The 16,814-nt window shown below is 44.3% G+C and overlaps 17 non-coding genes across 17 annotated transcripts; all 17 read right to left on the bottom strand.

Annotated features, from left to right (window-relative positions):
• Positions 1 to 788: 788 nt before the first annotated feature.
• AC3HAE_014055 (transfer RNA arginine (anticodon CCU)) lies at positions 789 to 861 on the bottom strand. Its single transcript has one exon. It is a non-coding gene; the product is annotated as a tRNA-Arg (tRNA).
• Positions 862 to 1,947: 1,086 nt separating this feature from the next.
• On the bottom strand, positions 1,948 to 2,020 carry AC3HAE_014054 (transfer RNA arginine (anticodon CCU)). Its single transcript has one exon. It is a non-coding gene; the product is annotated as a tRNA-Arg (tRNA).
• Positions 2,021 to 3,110: 1,090 nt separating this feature from the next.
• AC3HAE_014051 (transfer RNA arginine (anticodon CCU)) lies at positions 3,111 to 3,183 on the bottom strand. The gene has a single exon. It is a non-coding gene; the product is annotated as a tRNA-Arg (tRNA).
• Positions 3,184 to 4,273: 1,090 nt separating this feature from the next.
• On the bottom strand, positions 4,274 to 4,346 carry AC3HAE_014050 (transfer RNA arginine (anticodon CCU)). The gene has a single exon. It is a non-coding gene; the product is annotated as a tRNA-Arg (tRNA).
• A 1,086-nt stretch (positions 4,347 to 5,432) lies between these two features.
• Positions 5,433 to 5,505, bottom strand: AC3HAE_014048 (transfer RNA arginine (anticodon CCU)). The gene has a single exon. It is a non-coding gene; the product is annotated as a tRNA-Arg (tRNA).
• A 296-nt stretch (positions 5,506 to 5,801) lies between these two features.
• On the bottom strand, positions 5,802 to 5,873 carry AC3HAE_014047 (transfer RNA methionine (anticodon CAU)). Its single transcript has one exon. It is a non-coding gene; the product is annotated as a tRNA-Met (tRNA).
• A 722-nt stretch (positions 5,874 to 6,595) lies between these two features.
• AC3HAE_014046 (transfer RNA arginine (anticodon CCU)) lies at positions 6,596 to 6,668 on the bottom strand. Its single transcript has one exon. It is a non-coding gene; the product is annotated as a tRNA-Arg (tRNA).
• A 296-nt stretch (positions 6,669 to 6,964) lies between these two features.
• On the bottom strand, positions 6,965 to 7,036 carry AC3HAE_014045 (transfer RNA methionine (anticodon CAU)). The gene has a single exon. It is a non-coding gene; the product is annotated as a tRNA-Met (tRNA).
• Positions 7,037 to 8,921: 1,885 nt separating this feature from the next.
• On the bottom strand, positions 8,922 to 8,994 carry AC3HAE_014044 (transfer RNA arginine (anticodon CCU)). Its single transcript has one exon. It is a non-coding gene; the product is annotated as a tRNA-Arg (tRNA).
• Positions 8,995 to 10,084: 1,090 nt separating this feature from the next.
• AC3HAE_014043 (transfer RNA arginine (anticodon CCU)) lies at positions 10,085 to 10,157 on the bottom strand. Its single transcript has one exon. It is a non-coding gene; the product is annotated as a tRNA-Arg (tRNA).
• A 1,090-nt stretch (positions 10,158 to 11,247) lies between these two features.
• Positions 11,248 to 11,320, bottom strand: AC3HAE_014042 (transfer RNA arginine (anticodon CCU)). Its single transcript has one exon. It is a non-coding gene; the product is annotated as a tRNA-Arg (tRNA).
• Positions 11,321 to 12,406: 1,086 nt separating this feature from the next.
• AC3HAE_014040 (transfer RNA arginine (anticodon CCU)) lies at positions 12,407 to 12,479 on the bottom strand. Its single transcript has one exon. It is a non-coding gene; the product is annotated as a tRNA-Arg (tRNA).
• A 296-nt stretch (positions 12,480 to 12,775) lies between these two features.
• On the bottom strand, positions 12,776 to 12,847 carry AC3HAE_014039 (transfer RNA methionine (anticodon CAU)). The gene has a single exon. It is a non-coding gene; the product is annotated as a tRNA-Met (tRNA).
• A 722-nt stretch (positions 12,848 to 13,569) lies between these two features.
• Positions 13,570 to 13,642, bottom strand: AC3HAE_014038 (transfer RNA arginine (anticodon CCU)). Its single transcript has one exon. It is a non-coding gene; the product is annotated as a tRNA-Arg (tRNA).
• Positions 13,643 to 14,731: 1,089 nt separating this feature from the next.
• Positions 14,732 to 14,804, bottom strand: AC3HAE_014036 (transfer RNA arginine (anticodon CCU)). Its single transcript has one exon. It is a non-coding gene; the product is annotated as a tRNA-Arg (tRNA).
• A 1,086-nt stretch (positions 14,805 to 15,890) lies between these two features.
• On the bottom strand, positions 15,891 to 15,963 carry AC3HAE_014035 (transfer RNA arginine (anticodon CCU)). The gene has a single exon. It is a non-coding gene; the product is annotated as a tRNA-Arg (tRNA).
• A 296-nt stretch (positions 15,964 to 16,259) lies between these two features.
• On the bottom strand, positions 16,260 to 16,331 carry AC3HAE_014034 (transfer RNA methionine (anticodon CAU)). Its single transcript has one exon. It is a non-coding gene; the product is annotated as a tRNA-Met (tRNA).
• Between the last annotated feature and the right edge of the window lie 483 nt (positions 16,332 to 16,814).

Below are 16,814 nucleotides of genomic sequence, written 5' to 3'. Positions count from 1 at the left end.
AGGATGGTTTCGATCCATCGACCTCTGGGTTATGGGCCCAGCACGCTTCCGCTGCGCCACTCTGCTTTACATTCCCAACACACGGAATCTAACATCAGATTCTTGCCCTATCCTGCTTTTTATTAATACTGTAAACAACCTTTTGACTCAAATTAGTGGCTCATAGTTTCAAAAGGGAGGATATGGACCTCCAGCATAACTCTGCTTTTCATGTAAAAAATGGAGTCCAACTGCAATTCTCTGGGCCGATCCACCTGTTAAATGATTGTTTAAAAAACATTTGGACTGAAATGTGCTGCTAATGGTTTTAAGAGAAAGGCTCTGTACCTCTATCGCCAATTCTGCTGGTGCCACAATGACTTCAGACATCCAAATGAAAGTGATGTAGCCATCACTCTATCTGGAATTAACTTTGAGGCCTGATACATTATACTGCTAGCAGAGGATGGTTTCGATCCATCGACCTCTGGGTTATGGGCCCAGCACGCTTCCGCTGCGCCACTCTGCTTTGCATTTAAATAACATGGAGTCAAATTGTAAACCCTGGCTCAATCCACATTGTAATGCTTATTGTAACGCAGCTTATAGTTCCAGCATGACTTGAGAGGTGGGCACAGTGTGTGGCGCAATCCCTATGCCAGCACAGGATTCTTGATTTGGATGTCAATTGCAATTAATTTTTAGACTGAAACATTGAAAACATATGATTCTAGCAGAGGATGGTTTCGATCCATCGACCTCTGGGTTATGGGCCCAGCACGCTTCCGCTGCGCCACTCTGCTTGAATACACCCCAGACGGGACTCGAACCCACAATCCCTGGCTTAGGAGGCCAGTGCCTTATCCATTAGGCCACTGGGGCGCACGTTATTTTCTGACATGAGATTTGAAGAAAAAATAATCAACGACCAATCAAGGTTTGAAATACATAAGGACAATGCATGTGCGTGTGTATCGTCTTTCTTTAACCCCAGTCTTACTACCAATCCCTCACATCGTCTTCATAACAGATATTGTCAAATACTTTTTGAGGAATATTGGACACTCATTTTCATCCCAATGTGAGACGAACTCTTTATGCTTGGTAGGGAGGGTGGGCTAGAATGACGATGGCACTCGCATTCAATGCTTGATCCTTTGTACAGCAATGATTCTAGCAGAGGATGGTTTCGATCCATCGACCTCTGGGTTATGGGCCCAGCACGCTTCCGCTGCGCCACTCTGCTTTACATTCCCAACACACGGAATCTAACATCAGATTCTTGCCCTATCCTGCTTTTTATTAATACTGTAAACAACCTTTTGACTCAAATTAGTGGCTCATAGTTTCAAAAGGGAGGATATGGACCTCCAGCATAACTCTGCTTTTCATGTAAAAAATGGAGTCCAACTGCAATTCTCTGGGCCGATCCACCTGTTAAATGATTGTTTAAAAAACATTTGGACTGAAATGTGCTGCTAATGGTTTTATGAGAAAGGCTCTGTACCTCTATCGCCAATTCTGCTGGTGCCACAATGACTTCAGACATCCAAATGAAAGTGATGTAGCCATCACTCTATCTGGAATTAACTTTGAGGCCTGATACATTATACTGCTAGCAGAGGATGGTTTCGATCCATCGACCTCTGGGTTATGGGCCCAGCACGCTTCCGCTGCGCCACTCTGCTTTGCATTTAAATAACATGGAGTCAAATTGTAAACCCTGGCTCAATCCACATTGTAATGCTTATTGTTACGCAGCTTATAGTTCCAGCATGACTTGAGAGGTGGGCACAGTGTGTGGCGCAATCCCTATGCCAGCACAGGATTCTTGATTTGGATGTCAATTGCAATTAATTTTTAGACTGAAACATTGAAAACATATGATTCTAGCAGAGGATGGTTTCGATCCATCGACCTCTGGGTTATGGGCCCAGCACGCTTCCGCTGCGCCACTCTGCTTGAATACACCCCAGACGGGACTCGAACCCACAATCCCTGGCTTAGGAGGCCAGTGCCTTATCCATTAGGCCACTGGGGCGCACGTTATTTTCTGACATGAGATTTGAAGAAAAAATAATCAACGACCAATCAAGGTTTGAAATACATAAGGACAATGCATGTGCGTGTGTATCTTCTTTCTTCAACCCCAGTCTTACTACCAATCCCTCACTCAAATCGTCTTCCTAACAGATATTGTCAAATACTTTTTGAGGAATATTGGACACTCATTTTCATCCCAATGTGAGACGAACTCTTTATGCTTGGTAGGGAGGGTGGGCTAGAATGACGATGGCACTCGCTTTCAATGCTTGATCCTTTGTACAGCAATGATTCTAGCAGAGGATGGTTTCGATCCATCGACCTCTGGGTTATGGGCCCAGCACGCTTCCGCTGCGCCACTCTGCTTTACATTCCCAACACACGGAATCTAACATCAGATTCTTGCCCTATCCTGCTTTTTATTAATACTGTAAACAACCTTTTGACTCAAATTAGTGGCTCATAGTTTCAAAAGGGAGGATATGGACCTCCAGCATAACTCTGCTTTTCATGTAAAAAATGGAGTCCAACTGCAATTCTCTGGGCCGATCCACCTGTTAAATGATTGTTTAAAAAACATTTGGACTGAAATGTGCTGCTAATGGTTTTAAGAGAAAGGCTCTGTACCTCTATCGCCAATTCTGCTGGTGCCACAATGACTTCAGACATCCAAATGAAAGTGATGTAGCCATCACTCTATCTGGAATTAACTTTGAGGCCTGATACATTATACTGCTAGCAGAGGATGGTTTCGATCCATCGACCTCTGGGTTATGGGCCCAGCACGCTTCCGCTGCGCCACTCTGCTTTGCATTTAAATAACATGGAGTCAAATTGTAAACCCTGGCTCAATCCACATTGTAATGCTTATTGTAACGCAGCTTATAGTTCCAGCATGACTTGAGAGGTGGGCACAGTGTGTGGCGCAATCCCTATGCCAGCACAGGATTCTTGATTTGGATGTCAATTGCAATTAATTTTTAGACTGAAACATTGAAAACATATGATTCTAGCAGAGGATGGTTTCGATCCATCGACCTCTGGGTTATGGGCCCAGCACGCTTCCGCTGCGCCACTCTGCTTGAATACACCCCAGACGGGACTCGAACCCACAATCCCTGGCTTAGGAGGCCAGTGCCTTATCCATTAGGCCACTGGGGCGCACGTTATTTTCTGACATGAGATTTGAAGAAAAAATAATCAACGACCAATCAAGGTTTGAAATACATAAGGACAATGCATGTGCGTGTGTATCGTCTTTCTTCAACCCCAGTCTTACTACCAATCCCTCACTCAAATCGTCTTCCTAACAGATATTGTCAAATACTTTTTGAGGAATATTGGACACTCATTTTCATCCCAATGTGAGACGAACTCTTTATGCTTGGTAGGGAGGGTGGGCTAGAATGACGATGGCACTCGCATTCAATGCTTGATCCTTTGTACAGCAATGATTCTAGCAGAGGATGGTTTCGATCCATCGACCTCTGGGTTATGGGCCCAGCACGCTTCCGCTGCGCCACTCTGCTTTACATTCCCAACACACGGAATCTAACATCAGATTCTTGCCCTATCCTGCTTTTTATTAATACTGTAAACAACCTTTTGACTCAAATTAGTGGCTCATAGTTTCAAAAGGGAGGATATGGACCTCCAGCATAACTCTGCTTTTCATGTAAAAAATGGAGTCCAACTGCAATTCTCTGGGCCGATCCACCTGTTAAATGATTGTTTAAAAAACATTTGGACTGAAATGTGCTGCTAATGGTTTTAAGAGAAAGGCTCTGTACCTCTATCGCCAATTCTGCTGGTGCCACAATGACTTCAGACATCCAAATGAAAGTGATGTAGCCATCACTCTATCTGGAATTAACTTTGAGGCCTGATACATTATACTGCTAGCAGAGGATGGTTTCGATCCATCGACCTCTGGGTTATGGGCCCAGCACGCTTCCGCTGCGCCACTCTGCTTTGCATTTAAATAACATGGAGTCAAATTGTAAACCCTGGCTCAATCCACATTGTAATGCTTATTGTAACGCAGCTTATAGTTCCAGCATGACTTGAGAGGTGGGCACAGTGTGTGGCGCAATCCCTATGCCAGCACAGGATTCTTGATTTGGATGTCAATTGCAATTAATTTTTAGACTGAAACATTGAAAACATATGATTCTAGCAGAGGATGGTTTCGATCCATCGACCTCTGGGTTATGGGCCCAGCACGCTTCCGCTGCGCCACTCTGCTTGAATACACCCCAGACGGGACTCGAACCCACAATCCCTGGCTTAGGAGGCCAGTGCCTTATCCATTAGGCCACTGGGGCGCACGTTATTTTCTGACATGAGATTTGAAGAAAAAATAATCAACGACCAATCAAGGTTTGAAATACATAAGGACAATGCATGTGCGTGTGTATCGTCTTTCTTTAACCCCAGTCTTACTACCAATCCCTCACATCGTCTTCATAACAGATATTGTCAAATACTTTTTGAGGAATATTGGACACTCATTTTCATCCCAATGTGAGACGAACTCTTTATGCTTGGTAGGGAGGGTGGGCTAGAATGACGATGGCACTCGCATTCAATGCTTGATCCTTTGTACAGCAATGATTCTAGCAGAGGATGGTTTCGATCCATCGACCTCTGGGTTATGGGCCCAGCACGCTTCCGCTGCGCCACTCTGCTTTACATTCCCAACACACGGAATCTAACATCAGATTCTTGCCCTATCCTGCTTTTTATTAATACTGTAAACAACCTTTTGACTCAAATTAGTGGCTCATAGTTTCAAAAGGGAGGATATGGACCTCCAGCATAACTCTGCTTTTCATGTAAAAAATGGAGTCCAACTGCAATTCTCTGGGCCGATCCACCTGTTAAATGATTGTTTAAAAAACATTTGGACTGAAATGTGCTGCTAATGGTTTTATGAGAAAGGCTCTGTACCTCTATCGCCAATTCTGCTGGTGCCACAATGACTTCAGACATCCAAATGAAAGTGATGTAGCCATCACTCTATCTGGAATTAACTTTGAGGCCTGATACATTATACTGCTAGCAGAGGATGGTTTCGATCCATCGACCTCTGGGTTATGGGCCCAGCACGCTTCCGCTGCGCCACTCTGCTTTGCATTTAAATAACATGGAGTCAAATTGTAAACCCTGGCTCAATCCACATTGTAATGCTTATTGTTACGCAGCTTATAGTTCCAGCATGACTTGAGAGGTGGGCACAGTGTGTGGCGCAATCCCTATGCCAGCACAGGATTCTTGATTTGGATGTCAATTGCAATTAATTTTTAGACTGAAACATTGAAAACATATGATTCTAGCAGAGGATGGTTTCGATCCATCGACCTCTGGGTTATGGGCCCAGCACGCTTCCGCTGCGCCACTCTGCTTGAATACACCCCAGACGGGACTCGAACCCACAATCCCTGGCTTAGGAGGCCAGTGCCTTATCCATTAGGCCACTGGGGCGCACGTTATTTTCTGACATGAGATTTGAAGAAAAAATAATCAACGACCAATCAAGGTTTGAAATACATAAGGACAATGCATGTGCGTGTGTATCTTCTTTCTTCAACCCCAGTCTTACTACCAATCCCTCACTCAAATCGTCTTCCTAACAGATATTGTCAAATACTTTTTGAGGAATATTGGACACTCATTTTCATCCCAATGTGAGACGAACTCTTTATGCTTGGTAGGGAGGGTGGGCTAGAATGACGATGGCACTCGCTTTCAATGCTTGATCCTTTGTACAGCAATGATTCTAGCAGAGGATGGTTTCGAACCATCGACCTCTGGGATATGGGCCCAGCACGCTTCCGCTGCGCCACTCTGCTTTACATTCCCAACACACGGAATCTAACATCAGATTCTTGCCCTATCCTGCTTTTTATTAATACTGTAAACAACCTTTTGACTCAAATTAGTGGCTCATAGTTTCAAAAGGGAGGATATGGACCTCCAGCATAACTCTGCTTTTCATGTAAAAAATGGAGTCCAACTGCAATTCTCTGGGCCGATCCACCTGTTAAATGATTGTTTAAAAAACATTTGGACTGAAATGTGCTGCTAATGGTTTTATGAGAAAGGCTCTGTACCTCTATCGCCAATTCTGCTGGTGCCACAATGACTTCAGACATCCAAATGAAAGTGATGTAGCCATCACTCTATCTGGAATTAACTTTGAGGCCTGATACATTATACTGCTAGCAGAGGATGGTTTCGATCCATCGACCTCTGGGTTATGGGCCCAGCACGCTTCCGCTGCGCCACTCTGCTTTGCATTTAAATAACATGGAGTCAAATTGTAAACCCTGGCTCAATCCACATTGTAATGCTTATTGTTACGCAGCTTATAGTTCCAGCATGACTTGAGAGGTGGGCACAGTGTGTGGCGCAATCCCTATGCCAGCACAGGATTCTTGATTTGGATGTCAATTGCAATTAATTTTTAGACTGAAACATTGAAAACATATGATTCTAGCAGAGGATGGTTTCGATCCATCGACCTCTGGGTTATGGGCCCAGCACGCTTCCGCTGCGCCACTCTGCTTGAATACACCCCAGACGGGACTCGAACCCACAATCCCTGGCTTAGGAGGCCAGTGCCTTATCCATTAGGCCACTGGGGCGCACGTTATTTTCTGACATGAGATTTGAAGAAAAAATAATCAACGACCAATCAAGGTTTGAAATACATAAGGACAATGCATGTGCGTGTGTATCTTCTTTCTTCAACCCCAGTCTTACTACCAATCCCTCACTCAAATCGTCTTCCTAACAGATATTGTCAAATACTTTTTGAGGAATATTGGACACTCATTTTCATCCCAATGTGAGACGAACTCTTTATGCTTGGTAGGGAGGGTGGGCTAGAATGACGATGGCACTCGCTTTCAATGCTTGATCCTTTGTACAGCAATGATTCTAGCAGAGGATGGTTTCGAACCATCGACCTCTGGGATATGGGCCCAGCACGCTTCCGCTGCGCCACTCTGCTTTACATTCCCAACACACGGAATCTAACATCAGATTCTTGCCCTATCCTGCTTTTTATTAATACTGTAAACAACCTTTTGACTCAAATTAGTGGCTCATAGTTTCAAAAGGGAGGATATGGACCTCCAGCATAACTCTGCTTTTCATGTAAAAAATGGAGTCCAACTGCAATTCTCTGGGCCGATCCACCTGTTAAATGATTGTTTAAAAAACATTTGGACTGAAATGTGCTGCTAATGGTTTTAAGAGAAAGGCTCTGTACCTCTATCGCCAATTCTGCTGGTGCCACAATGACTTCAGACATCCAAATGAAAGTGATGTAGCCATCACTCTATCTGGAATTAACTTTGAGGGCTGATACATTATACTGCTAGCAGAGGATGGTTTCGATCCATCGACCTCTGGGTTATGGGCCCAGCACGCTTCCGCTGGGCCACTCTGCTTTGCATTTAAATAACATGGAGTCGAATTGTAAACCCTGGCTCAATCCACATTGTAATGCTTATTGTTACGCAGCTTATAGTTCCAGCATGACTTGAGAGGTGGGCACAGTGTGTGGCGCAATCCCTATGCCAGCACAGGATTCTTGATTTGGATGTCAATTGCAATTAATTTTTAGACTGAAACATTGAAAACAAATGATTCTAGCAGAGGATGGTTTCGATCCATCGACCTCTGGGTTATGGGCCCAGCACGCTTCCGCTGCGCCACTCTGCTTGAATACACCCCAGACTGGACTCGAACCCACAATCCCTGGCTTAGGAGGCCAGTGCCTTATCCATTAGGCCACTGGGGCGCACGTTATTTTCTGACATGAGATTTGAAGAAAAAATAATCAACGACCAATCAAGGTTTGAAATACATAAGGACAATGCATGTGCGTGTGTATCGTCTTTCTTCAACCCCAGTCTTACTACCAATCCCTCACTCAAATCGTCTTCCTAGCAGTTATTGTCAAATACTTTTTGAGGAATATTGGACACTCATTTTCATCCCAATGTGAGACGAACTCTTTATGCTTGGTAGGGAGGGTGGGCTAGAATGACGATGGCACTCGCATTCAATGCTTGATCCTTTGTACAGCAATGATTCTAGCAGAGGATGGTTTCGATCCATCGACCTCTGGGTTATGGGCCCAGCACGCTTCCGCTGCGCCACTCTGCTTTACATTCCCAACACACGGAATCTAACATCAGATTCTTGCCCTATCCTGCTTTTTATTAATACTGTAAACAACCTTTTGACTCAAATTAGTGGCTCATAGTTTCAAAAGGGAGGATATGGACCTCCAGCATAACTCTGCTTTTCATGTAAAAAATGGAGTCCAACTGCAATTCTCTGGGCCGATCCACCTGTTAAATGATTGTTTAAAAAACATTTGGACTGAAATGTGCTGCTAATGGTTTTATGAGAAAGGCTCTGTACCTCTATCGCCAATTCTGCTGGTGCCACAATGACTTCAGACATCCAAATGAAAGTGATGTAGCCATCACTCTATCTGGAATTAACTTTGAGGCCTGATACATTATACTGCTAGCAGAGGATGGTTTCGATCCATCGACCTCTGGGTTATGGGCCCAGCACGCTTCCGCTGCGCCACTCTGCTTTGCATTTAAATAACATGGAGTCAAATTGTAAACCCTGGCTCAATCCACATTGTAATGCTTATTGTTACGCAGCTTATAGTTCCAGCATGACTTGAGAGGTGGGCACAGTGTGTGGCGCAATCCCTATGCCAGCACAGGATTCTTGATTTGGATGTCAATTGCAATTAATTTTTAGACTGAAACATTGAAAACATATGATTCTAGCAGAGGATGGTTTCGATCCATCGACCTCTGGGTTATGGGCCCAGCACGCTTCCGCTGCGCCACTCTGCTTGAATACACCCCAGACGGGACTCGAACCCACAATCCCTGGCTTAGGAGGCCAGTGCCTTATCCATTAGGCCACTGGGGCGCACGTTATTTTCTGACATGAGATTTGAAGAAAAAATAATCAACGACCAATCAAGGTTTGAAATACATAAGGACAATGCATGTGCGTGTGTATCTTCTTTCTTCAACCCCAGTCTTACTACCAATCCCTCACTCAAATCGTCTTCCTAACAGATATTGTCAAATACTTTTTGAGGAATATTGGACACTCATTTTCATCCCAATGTGAGACGAACTCTTTATGCTTGGTAGGGAGGGTGGGCTAGAATGACGATGGCACTCGCTTTCAATGCTTGATCCTTTGTACAGCAATGATTCTAGCAGAGGATGGTTTCGATCCATCGACCTCTGGGTTATGGGCCCAGCACGCTTCCGCTGCGCCACTCTGCTTTACATTCCCAACACACGGAATCTAACATCAGATTCTTGCCCTATCCTGCTTTTTATTAATACTGTAAACAACCTTTTGACTCAAATTAGTGGCTCATAGTTTCAAAAGGGAGGATATGGACCTCCAGCATAACTCTGCTTTTCATGTAAAAAATGGAGTCCAACTGCAATTCTCTGGGCCGATCCACCTGTTAAATGATTGTTTAAAAAACATTTGGACTGAAATGTGCTGCTAATGGTTTTAAGAGAAAGGCTCTGTACCTCTATCGCCAATTCTGCTGGTGCCACAATGACTTCAGACATCCAAATGAAAGTGATGTAGCCATCACTCTATCTGGAATTAACTTTGAGGCCTGATACATTATACTGCTAGCAGAGGATGGTTTCGATCCATCGACCTCTGGGTTATGGGCCCAGCACGCTTCCGCTGCGCCACTCTGCTTTGCATTTAAATAACATGGAGTCAAATTGTAAACCCTGGCTCAATCCACATTGTAATGCTTATTGTAACGCAGCTTATAGTTCCAGCATGACTTGAGAGGTGGGCACAGTGTGTGGCGCAATCCCTATGCCAGCACAGGATTCTTGATTTGGATGTCAATTGCAATTAATTTTTAGACTGAAACATTGAAAACATATGATTCTAGCAGAGGATGGTTTCGATCCATCGACCTCTGGGTTATGGGCCCAGCACGCTTCCGCTGCGCCACTCTGCTTGAATACACCCCAGACGGGACTCGAACCCACAATCCCTGGCTTAGGAGGCCAGTGCCTTATCCATTAGGCCACTGGGGCGCACGTTATTTTCTGACATGAGATTTGAAGAAAAAATAATCAACGACCAATCAAGGTTTGAAATACATAAGGACAATGCATGTGCGTGTGTATCGTCTTTCTTCAACCCCAGTCTTACTACCAATCCCTCACTCAAATCGTCTTCCTAACAGATATTGTCAAATACTTTTTGAGGAATATTGGACACTCATTTTCATCCCAATGTGAGACGAACTCTTTATGCTTGGTAGGGAGGGTGGGCTAGAATGACGATGGCACTCGCATTCAATGCTTGATCCTTTGTACAGCAATGATTCTAGCAGAGGATGGTTTCGATCCATCGACCTCTGGGTTATGGGCCCAGCACGCTTCCGCTGCGCCACTCTGCTTTACATTCCCAACACACGGAATCTAACATCAGATTCTTGCCCTATCCTGCTTTTTATTAATACTGTAAACAACCTTTTGACTCAAATTAGTGGCTCATAGTTTCAAAAGGGAGGATATGGACCTCCAGCATAACTCTGCTTTTCATGTAAAAAATGGAGTCCAACTGCAATTCTCTGGGCCGATCCACCTGTTAAATGATTGTTTAAAAAACATTTGGACTGAAATGTGCTGCTAATGGTTTTAAGAGAAAGGCTCTGTACCTCTATCGCCAATTCTGCTGGTGCCACAATGACTTCAGACATCCAAATGAAAGTGATGTAGCCATCACTCTATCTGGAATTAACTTTGAGGCCTGATACATTATACTGCTAGCAGAGGATGGTTTCGATCCATCGACCTCTGGGTTATGGGCCCAGCACGCTTCCGCTGCGCCACTCTGCTTTGCATTTAAATAACATGGAGTCAAATTGTAAACCCTGGCTCAATCCACATTGTAATGCTTATTGTAACGCAGCTTATAGTTCCAGCATGACTTGAGAGGTGGGCACAGTGTGTGGCGCAATCCCTATGCCAGCACAGGATTCTTGATTTGGATGTCAATTGCAATTAATTTTTAGACTGAAACATTGAAAACATATGATTCTAGCAGAGGATGGTTTCGATCCATCGACCTCTGGGTTATGGGCCCAGCACGCTTCCGCTGCGCCACTCTGCTTGAATACACCCCAGACGGGACTCGAACCCACAATCCCTGGCTTAGGAGGCCAGTGCCTTATCCATTAGGCCACTGGGGCGCACGTTATTTTCTGACATGAGATTTGAAGAAAAAATAATCAACGACCAATCAAGGTTTGAAATACATAAGGACAATGCATGTGCGTGTGTATCGTCTTTCTTTAACCCCAGTCTTACTACCAATCCCTCACATCGTCTTCATAACAGATATTGTCAAATACTTTTTGAGGAATATTGGACACTCATTTTCATCCCAATGTGAGACGAACTCTTTATGCTTGGTAGGGAGGGTGGGCTAGAATGACGATGGCACTCGCATTCAATGCTTGATCCTTTGTACAGCAATGATTCTAGCAGAGGATGGTTTCGATCCATCGACCTCTGGGTTATGGGCCCAGCACGCTTCCGCTGCGCCACTCTGCTTTACATTCCCAACACACGGAATCTAACATCAGATTCTTGCCCTATCCTGCTTTTTATTAATACTGTAAACAACCTTTTGACTCAAATTAGTGGCTCATAGTTTCAAAAGGGAGGATATGGACCTCCAGCATAACTCTGCTTTTCATGTAAAAAATGGAGTCCAACTGCAATTCTCTGGGCCGATCCACCTGTTAAATGATTGTTTAAAAAACATTTGGACTGAAATGTGCTGCTAATGGTTTTATGAGAAAGGCTCTGTACCTCTATCGCCAATTCTGCTGGTGCCACAATGACTTCAGACATCCAAATGAAAGTGATGTAGCCATCACTCTATCTGGAATTAACTTTGAGGCCTGATACATTATACTGCTAGCAGAGGATGGTTTCGATCCATCGACCTCTGGGTTATGGGCCCAGCACGCTTCCGCTGCGCCACTCTGCTTTGCATTTAAATAACATGGAGTCAAATTGTAAACCCTGGCTCAATCCACATTGTAATGCTTATTGTTACGCAGCTTATAGTTCCAGCATGACTTGAGAGGTGGGCACAGTGTGTGGCGCAATCCCTATGCCAGCACAGGATTCTTGATTTGGATGTCAATTGCAATTAATTTTTAGACTGAAACATTGAAAACATATGATTCTAGCAGAGGATGGTTTCGATCCATCGACCTCTGGGTTATGGGCCCAGCACGCTTCCGCTGCGCCACTCTGCTTGAATACACCCCAGACGGGACTCGAACCCACAATCCCTGGCTTAGGAGGCCAGTGCCTTATCCATTAGGCCACTGGGGCGCACGTTATTTTCTGACATGAGATTTGAAGAAAAAATAATCAACGACCAATCAAGGTTTGAAATACATAAGGACAATGCATGTGCGTGTGTATCTTCTTTCTTCAACCCCAGTCTTACTACCAATCCCTCACTCAAATCGTCTTCCTAACAGATATTGTCAAATACTTTTTGAGGAATATTGGACACTCATTTTCATCCCAATGTGAGACGAACTCTTTATGCTTGGTAGGGAGGGTGGGCTAGAATGACGATGGCACTCGCTTTCAATGCTTGATCCTTTGTACAGCAATGATTCTAGCAGAGGATGGTTTCGAACCATCGACCTCTGGGATATGGGCCCAGCACGCTTCCGCTGCGCCACTCTGCTTTACATTCCCAACACACGGAATCTAACATCAGATTCTTGCCCTATCCTGCTTTTTATTAATACTGTAAACAACCTTTTGACTCAAATTAGTGGCTCATAGTTTCAAAAGGGAGGATATGGACCTCCAGCATAACTCTGCTTTTCATGTAAAAAATGGAGTCCAACTGCAATTCTCTGGGCCGATCCACCTGTTAAATGATTGTTTAAAAAACATTTGGACTGAAATGTGCTGCTAATGGTTTTAAGAGAAAGGCTCTGTACCTCTATCGCCAATTCTGCTGGTGCCACAATGACTTCAGACATCCAAATGAAAGTGATGTAGCCATCACTCTATCTGGAATTAACTTTGAGGGCTGATACATTATACTGCTAGCAGAGGATGGTTTCGATCCATCGACCTCTGGGTTATGGGCCCAGCACGCTTCCGCTAGGCCACTCTGCTTTGCATTTAAATAACATGGAGTCGAATTGTAAACCCTGGCTCAATCCACATTGTAATGCTTATTGTTACGCAGCTTATAGTTCCAGCATGACTTGAGAGGTGGGCACAGTGTGTGGCGCAATCCCTATGCCAGCACAGGATTCTTGATTTGGATGTCAATTGCAATTAATTTTTAGACTGAAACATTGAAAACATATGATTCTAGCAGAGGATGGTTTCGATCCATCGACCTCTGGGTTATGGGCCCAGCACGCTTCCGCTGCGCCACTCTGCTTGAATACACCCCAGACGGGACTCGAACCCACAATCCCTGGCTTAGGAGGCCAGTGCCTTATCCATTAGGCCACTGGGGCGCACGTTATTTTCTGACATGAGATTTGAAGAAAAAATAATCAACGACCAATCAAGGTTTGAAATACATAAGGACAATGCATGTGCGTGTGTATCGTCTTTCTTCAACCCCAGTCTTACTACCAATCCCTCACTCAAATCGTCTTCCTAACAGATATTGTCAAATACTTTTTGAGGAATATTGGACACTCATTTTCATCCCAATGTGAGACGAACTCTTTATGCTTGGTAGGGAGGGTGGGCTAGAATGACGATGGCACTCGCATTCAATGCTTGATCCTTTGTACAGCAATGATTCTAGCAGAGGATGGTTTCGATCCATCGACCTCTGGGTTATGGGCCCAGCACGCTTCCGCTGCGCCACTCTGCTTTACATTCCCAACACACGGAATCTAACATCAGATTCTTGCCCTATCCTGCTTTTTATTAATACTGTAAACAACCTTTTGACTCAAATTAGTGGCTCATAGTTTCAAAAGGGAGGATATGGACCTCCAGCATAACTCTGCTTTTCATGTAAAAAATGGAGTCCAACTGCAATTCTCTGGGCCGATCCACCTGTTAAATGATTGTTTAAAAAACATTTGGACTGAAATGTGCTGCTAATGGTTTTAAGAGAAAGGCTCTGTACCTCTATCGCCAATTCTGCTGGTGCCACAATGACTTCAGACATCCAAATGAAAGTGATGTAGCCATCACTCTATCTGGAATTAACTTTGAGGCCTGATACTTATACTGCTAGCAGAGGATGGTTTCGATCCATCGACCTCTGGGTTATGGGCCCAGCACGCTTCCGCTGCGCCACTCTGCTTTGCATTTAAATAACATGGAGTCAAATTGTAAACCCTGGCTCAATCCACATTGTAATGCTTATTGTAACGCAGCTTATAGTTCCAGCATGACTTGAGAGGTGGGCACAGTGTGTGGCGCAATCCCTATGCCAGCACAGGATTCTTGATTTGGATGTCAATTGCAATTAATTTTTAGACTGAAACATTGAAAACATATGATTCTAGCAGAGGATGGTTTCGATCCATCGACCTCTGGGTTATGGGCCCAGCACGCTTCCGCTGCGCCACTCTGCTTGAATACACCCCAGACGGGACTCGAACCCACAATCCCTGGCTTAGGAGGCCAGTGCCTTATCCATTAGGCCACTGGGGCGCACGTTATTTTCTGACATGAGATTTGAAGAAAAAATAATCAACGACCAATCAAGGTTTGAAATACATAAGGACAATGCATGTGCGTGTGTATCGTCTTTCTTTAACCCCAGTCTTACTACCAATCCCTCACATCGTCTTCATAACAGATATTGTCAAATACTTTTTGAGGAATATTGGACACTCATTTTCATCCCAATGTGAGACGAACTCTTTATGCTTGGTAGGGAGGGTGGGCTAGAATGACGATGGCACTCGCATTCAATGCTTGATCCTTTGTACAGCAATGATTCTAGCAGAGGATGGTTTCGATCCATCGACCTCTGGGTTATGGGCCCAGCACGCTTCCGCTGCGCCACTCTGCTTTACATTCCCAACACACGGAATCTAACATCAGATTCTTGCCCTATCCTGCTTTTTATTAATACTGTAAACAACCTTTTGACTCAAATTAGTGGCTCATAGTTTCAAAAGGGAGGATATGGACCTCCAGCATAACTCTGCTTTTCATGTAAAAAATGGAGTCCAACTGCAATTCTCTGGGCCGATCCACCTGTTAAATGATTGTTTAAAAAACATTTGGACTGAAATGTGCTGCTAATGGTTTTATGAGAAAGGCTCTGTACCTCTATCGCCAATTCTGCTGGTGCCACAATGACTTCAGACATCCAAATGAAAGTGATGTAGCCATCACTCTATCTGGAATTAACTTTGAGGCCTGATACATTATACTGCTAGCAGAGGATGGTTTCGATCCATCGACCTCTGGGTTATGGGCCCAGCACGCTTCCGCTGCGCCACTCTGCTTTGCATTTAAATAACATGGAGTCAAATTGTAAACCCTGGCTCAATCCACATTGTAATGCTTATTGTTACGCAGCTTATAGTTCCAGCATGACTTGAGAGGTGGGCACAGTGTGTGGCGCAATCCCTATGCCAGCACAGGATTCTTGATTTGGATGTCAATTGCAATTAATTTTTAGACTGAAACATTGAAAACATATGATTCTAGCAGAGGATGGTTTCGATCCATCGACCTCTGGGTTATGGGCCCAGCACGCTTCCGCTGCGCCACTCTGCTTGAATACACCCCAGACGGGACTCGAACCCACAATCCCTGGCTTAGGAGGCCAGTGCCTTATCCATTAGGCCACTGGGGCGCACGTTATTTTCTGACATGAGATTTGAAGAAAAAATAATCAACGACCAATCAAGGTTTGAAATACATAAGGACAATGCATGTGCGTGTGTATCTTCTTTCTTCAACCCCAGTCTTACTACCAATCCCTCACTCAAATCGTCTTCCTAACAGATATTGTCAAATACTTTTTGAGGAATATTGGACACTCATTTTCATCCCAATGTGAGACGAACTCTTTATGCTTGGTAGGGAGGGTGGGCTAGAATGACGATGGCACTCGCTTTCAATGCTTGATCCTTTGTACAGCAATGATTCTAGCAGAGGATGGTTTCGAACCATCGACCTCTGGGATATGGGCCCAGCACGCTTCCGCTGCGCCACTCTGCTTTACATTCCCAACACACGGAATCTAACATCAGATTCTTGCCCTATCCTGCTTTTTATTAATACTGTAAACAACCTTTTGACTCAAATTAGTGGCTCATAGTTTCAAAAGGGAGGATATGGACCTCCAGCATAACTCTGCTTTTCATGTAAAAAATGGAGTCCAACTGCAATTCTCTGGGCCGATCCACCTGTTAAATGATTGTTTAAAAAACATTTGGACTGAAATGTGCTGCTAATGGTTTTAAGAGAAAGGCTCTGTACCTCTATCGCCAATTCTGCTGGTGCCACAATGACTTCAGACATCCAAATGAAAGTGATGTAGCCATCACTCTATCTGGAATTAACTTTGAGGGCTGATACATTATACTGCTAGCAGAGGATGGTTTCGATCCATCGACCTCTGGGTTATGGGCCCAGCACGCTTCCGCTAGGCCACTCTGCTTTGCATTTAAATAACATGGAGTCGAATTGTAAACCCTGGCT

This window comes from Micromesistius poutassou (genome assembly GCF_964030765.1).
Source record: "Micromesistius poutassou genome assembly, chromosome: 5".
Taxonomy (NCBI): Eukaryota; Metazoa; Chordata; class Actinopteri; order Gadiformes; family Gadidae; genus Micromesistius; species Micromesistius poutassou.
This window is presented reverse-complemented; position numbering and strand designations above follow the sequence as displayed.